The sequence below is a fragment of the Eschrichtius robustus genome, chromosome 19 (genome assembly GCF_028021215.1).
Source record: "Eschrichtius robustus isolate mEscRob2 chromosome 19, mEscRob2.pri, whole genome shotgun sequence".
Taxonomy (NCBI): Eukaryota; Metazoa; Chordata; class Mammalia; order Artiodactyla; family Eschrichtiidae; genus Eschrichtius; species Eschrichtius robustus.
The window spans coordinates 16572414-16578427 of NC_090842.1; positions in this window are offsets into that span (position 1 = coordinate 16572414).

Here is a 6014-nt window from a genome sequence, read left to right on the forward strand (position 1 = left end):
GAAAGTGTTTCTCTGGACCTGATTTGTACAGATTTCTATTAAATGTGATATATGTCTTCATTTCCCATGCTACATAATACTAGGTAGACACAGCCTGAGAATAAAAAATAATAATTAAAACTAGTTCAGGGGACGGGTGGGTAAAGGGTGAAGGGGATCGATCACGACGGATGGTAACCAGACTTACGGTGATCACCACTTTGGGGTATATACACATGTTGAATTATAATGCTGTGTAACTGACATTTATATTAAAAAATTAGCTCATTAGTTATCAGGAAACATACCCGACATATCATAAATGGGCTGGGAATAGGCTGGCGGTTGGTTCACATCTCAATCCTTTTCACTCGATGGTTACTGCCCTGTTTCATCAGATATGAAAGATTCTGCTTGTCAGTGTTCCAAGTGTACTTGGGTGTCGGTAAAGGGAAAGGAGATAAGTAGAATATTTTATTTGGTGTTTTAAGACTCAAGTCACAATTCACCAAGACTACAAGTCTTTTAATTGTACAAACACTCATGGCTATTTTTTTCTCTTCCAGGCGGGTATCTTTTTTTTTTTTAAAGTTTCAACTCCCATAGCTAGAGTGACACCAGCTGACCCAAAATAGAGCTTGAGGACCAGTTTTCATTGTTCTATTGACAAACAAAGGACAGAAGCTACATAAACATACACACACACACACACACACACACACACACACACACACAAAGCAAATGTAATCCTGTCATTTCAATCAGTTCTTGGGTAACATCTTCATGGTTCCCTTTTTCTTGATCTAGACCTTGGGATTCAGTTGGTGCCTGGCTCATCTTTCTCTACAGATAGCTTCATTTATATACCAGATGGATATGTAAGGAGCAAGGGGCATTATCACCTTGGAAAGGGCAGAGATAAAAGGGGACCTTCATCTGTCAGCAGGAGGGAAACACGTTCTCCCAAGCAAAGTTGACTGCATCGGATCCCTCCCCCTACCTACTTCTTTGTGATACTCAAATATGCCACAATATCTTTTTTATAAAAATCAGTTCTACCATCTCAAAACAAATCATCAATATCAAAAATATCAACATGATTTCCTTTCAAATTTAAGAGGAAAGAAAAAGAAGCAGCAGATTTAATTATCAGCTCAGGAACTCTTAACCATACGAATGTTCCTTAGACTACAGAGCTCCAGCCTCCAGGCCGTATGTAACCAGAGTCATCTGTGAATGGGTGGGAACCCTTGGGAACTGACGTTCAGATTCAACCACACCATCACATTCTTGGGAAACATTGCTAACGTACAGTCAGAAAGGAAGAGGATGCTTTGCGGAGGCCATATGGATGGTCCCTTACAGAACGCAGGAAATTGGGTACACTTGGGTATCCAGGGGACAGAAAAATTGTGGTGGGGCAGACACACAAAATGGTGAAGAAAACGCCGTATTTACTGCTTAACTGCAATAATAAAATGCATGGTTGTCTAAAATAAAACCGTTGTACCAAGAAGTCCACAGTCCACTGTGTTTAGTGGCGTGTTGGAATGACCCTCTTGCCATCTATGCCAGTAGCCTCTTGTTTCCAAGGAAGCCTGTTTTATAGATACACATCAGAACATCTTCTTTTACCTTTTGACAAAATGAAACTGTGTCCTTGGGAGTTTCCCACCCATTGCTCTCTTGGCTACTTCACTCCAGTACTATTTCATTACTTATTGATTTTTCAATGCCTCTCTGCATGGCTGTAATTTACACAAGTCCTTATGGCCCTTAGCAATTCTTAACACCTCAAGGTAAGATCACCGACTCCACTAGAGAGAGACAGTCGGCTACTGTCTTTTCTGGAATGAGGAAAAATTGGTGAAACACATCGCTAAAACAAGTACCTTTGGGAGGCCTTGGTGGATGAAAAGGTAGCTTCACAAGAGTTCAGATGCACAATGAGAGCATGAACAATGCTAACTCCAAAGTGAATGTTGTCACATTCTTGATGTGCTGCTGAAGTCTATGCAAATTTTATTTCAGAAATGAGGTAGAGAGTGTTTTGTAGATTGGCAGTACTTAGTTAAAAGAAAAAAAAAGGTCTACGAAATAACCCTAAAGCTGATAAATGTGTATCTATTATGATTTTTAAAAAAGAAGAATCATTGCTCTTGTCAATTTGTGAAATAGATGTTTGCCTTTTATTGTAATCAATGTTCCACATGGAGGAGATGGAAATGAAAGGACATGTGTGCATGATGGAAAAAATAGAATAGAATAATAAATAACTTTGTGAGAGGCTTTGTTTGAGTAAAACACACCAGTGTTAGAAAGAGAGAAATAAACAAAAAAAAATTGTATTTTTTTTCCAGACAGGTAGAACTTAGGCTCATAGTAATAAATCAAATCAAATTGGTAGAATTTCTAGTCTCACATTTGGACTTTATTATTTGGCTTTTGAAAGTTTATAATTAAAAATTAATCAGCTATTTTATTACATATTTCTAGGGAATACTTTTTATTTTACCTGTAAAATTCCTTCATGAATTTCTACTTCATATATTTAGAGTTATGGTGAGAATGTGATTATAAATTTCAAGGAAAAATTTAATATTATTAAATAATCATACAAAAAATGGTGTGATATATTTTCACCCAAATACAGAGTTGAATTCTCTCTTCGTTTCTTTTACAAAGTGATATTAAATAAAAACATCCCCTGAAGGAGTACATCTTAGACTGGTCTTATAGGGAAGCCATCATCTGGAAAAGCCTGGTAAGTGTCAGACCATTTACACAGTATCATGTAGTTTACCTAGCTATGTGACCCGAAAGCCATTTCTAGATTGTTCCAAAACAATGAACTAATCAACTTAACCAATATATAGAATTATAGAATTTTTTTTTTTTTTAAGCTTAAAGTGAGCTTAGGAATCAACTGGGTCAATTATAGTTTAATTTCTTGAAGTCGGTGAAAGTACTCCGATCAAAGGAGCTATTTGGCATTTAAAGATTTAAAAACCCCAAATACTTGATGACATATTTTAGTTTTTAGTTGTCTTTTGCCACTTACATTATTATTGTTAATTTTTGGCTTTATGCCCTTCACCTGACTGTACCACCTGTTTTTCCAGTACACTAGAATTTACTGAGGCAATTGTAATGGACAATGGTTGCTGTTTGCTCTCTTCCCTTTCTGTTGGAACACGTACTCTAAATTTCTTTGCGGCGGGAGGTACCTCACTCTGCTCTCAGTCTATTTGGTTTGGGTAGGGTTGACCCAACCCCGGGTTCGAGGTTGACCCAAGCCTGGCAGTTGGATACCATACCAGTGTCCACAATTTTGGACCCAAGCTGAGACAACGAGAGCCCAATCCAGGACTTTGCTGGGGCCTTTGGCAGTGAGAGGCTCTCTCCCCTTGGAGTGGTAATGTTGGTAGATGTGAGCCTGGAGCTGCCAGGGACTACCACATGCAAATAGTCCCCTTGGAAATAAGGCAAACAGAACCTAGGTGGGTGTGGGAGCAGGGAGAGAAGGGAAGCGAGATCGATATTACTGTTTGAGCTGGTGAATCCGGCTGATCCTGAAGCCACCTACTCCAGGCATTTTGGCATATGAAGTAATACATTCCCATTTTTACTTGAGCTAATGTGAGTTTGGTTCCAGTTAGTTTCAACCTAAAGAGCCTTATTAATTAGGGCAATTTTGTCTATGAACAATCTGCATACTTCAAATGGATTTCCTTTTGTTCTGAAATAGGAACGTGTAGGCAGGTTCACTGAATTCAAAGGGGTTTAATGATTTTGGTGTCCATTTGAGAAGAAAATGTTGCTAAAACATCTTAGACTTGACCCTGCAAACTGCCTTGGTCTGAGAAAGACTCTTCTAGAGTAAGAGAAGAGTGTAAAAAAATCCTTAAAAATCATAAGAAAGAGGAAGATTTGCTATTTTTGCTTTGTTTTGTTTTAGGGAGTACTGAATTATACAAAATCTCCTTAAATGTACTGTGTTTCATTGACATCTACGACAGCGAACAAAGAGCTAGGTGCAAACTAGGCATTTTTTGGGCTAAATTTATTAGAAAAAAGTTCTGACAGTTATTAATGCTTACTATATATATTAAAAAAAGTGAAAGGCACTTATGGCATGCCAGTACTTCTGAGGAATTTAATGCAATCTAAAAATGATCAGGCTGTTCTCTGAAGATTGACAAAATTCCCAGAAAACACCAAGAACATAAATCAATAGGAAGAGCCTTCTTTTTCTGTGGTTCACATGATCATCTTTGAAAAAAAAAAAATTTAAATGCAAAGATTTAAGCTCACTATTATTCATTCTATGGCTGCTGTAGCCCATCACTCACTCCTTACCTCAGGATGATGTGTAAGAACGCAAACCTTGTTAGAATTCATAGACGTGGCCCAAATCTGGGCGAGACCCAATATTCCTGAGCCCTTGAAATTCTCTAGAATGTGTACTTTTAAAAGAATGCCTTCAGGGACTTCCCTGGTGGCACAGTGCTTAAGACTCTGCACTCCCAATGCAGTGGGTCCAGGTTGGATCCCTGGTCAGGGAACTAGATCCCGCATGCATGCCGCAACTAAAAAAGATTCCGCATCTGCAATGAAGATCCCGCGTGTCGCAACTAAGACCTGGTGAGGCCAAATAAATAAATAAATTTTTTTTTTTTAAAAAAAGAATGCTTTCATTTTGAACCAACTATCTCTTAGGCATTTATTTCCTAACCATCTTTTTCTGATGCTGTTGGCTGAAATGGGAGGCCAGTCAAAAGCCACATGGAAGAGAGATCTGAAGAAAATATAAACATTACTCAGGGCAAATGGCTCAAAGAGTTTCTGTACTAAGGCAGCCCAGCCATATGGCCAAGTTGGCCCAGAATCAAAATCAAAGTCATAAGACCATTGGTATGGCAGGGGAGGATGTTAGAGCTGCTGGAATCAGAATGACTATACTCTACCACCGAGACCTGGGCCAGCCAGATGGTGCTGAGGGAGCCAGACAGGAATTCCACAGGAGGAAGGTGGGCTTTGCCCCATTTTACCTTTCCAGACTCACCTCTCTTCCAGCTATGCCACCTGTTGGCCTTCTTTCACGTAATTCCCTCTTTGCATCTCTGTGCTTGTGATTATGCTGGTCCTTCTGTCTGGAATTGTTGCCTCCTTTGCTCCCCTCCTGCCCCGTTTAAAGACCTAACCATCCTGCCTACCTTGCTCTGCTTTCGTTCCCAGCCCGCCTGCATGTTCTGGACTGCCTGGGGTGCCATAACGCTCCAGCCCTTTTCTTGCTTCCGTGTCCTGATCTAGCTTCTTTCTCTTTTTCTTTCTTCTTTTCTGTCCTCTTCTTGACCTCCTCAAACTATCGTTCAAAATTTGCCTCAAGCATCACCTCTTCCTGAAAGCTTTCCCTGATCTCTCATTCCAGTTCAGAAGACTCTCCTCTGGGCTCCTCTAGTGCCTCCTAGAGCCTACTTTATGAGCACTTACTCCACTCTCCAATAGCCATTGGCCTACACCTGGTATCTCTTCCGTGGAATGACCCTGATAGCTGAGATCATGTGTTCACTGACTTCGCGGTCCTATCACTTAGTGCCTGGTGCTTGGTGGGAAGGGTGGAGAGATGGTTGGAAGGAAGGAAGGATAACTGAACCCTTAATCCCTCCCATCCTGTTGCACTTACACACGTACATAATGTTAAAAAATTCCCCCGTTTGACTTCCCTAACGAAAAGGCCCCACCCTCTCCTTCAACAGAGTATAAGGTCTTTGAGGTGAGGATTCAAAGCTTCTTCATTTTTGTATCCCTCAAGATGCCTTGTCCACAGGGTGTGCACATTTGTTTCTGTTCCATAAACATTTATGGAAAGTTATGTAGTATCACTAGGCCATAAAAATATGAAAGCCATTCAAACAAATCTCATACTGGACCAGAGAATCTTTCTAGCTTTGGACATTAAGAAAGCTGATCCAGCAAACGTAACTAGTCGGGTGGGATGGGAGCAGGGTAATACTTACATCAACAATACCAGC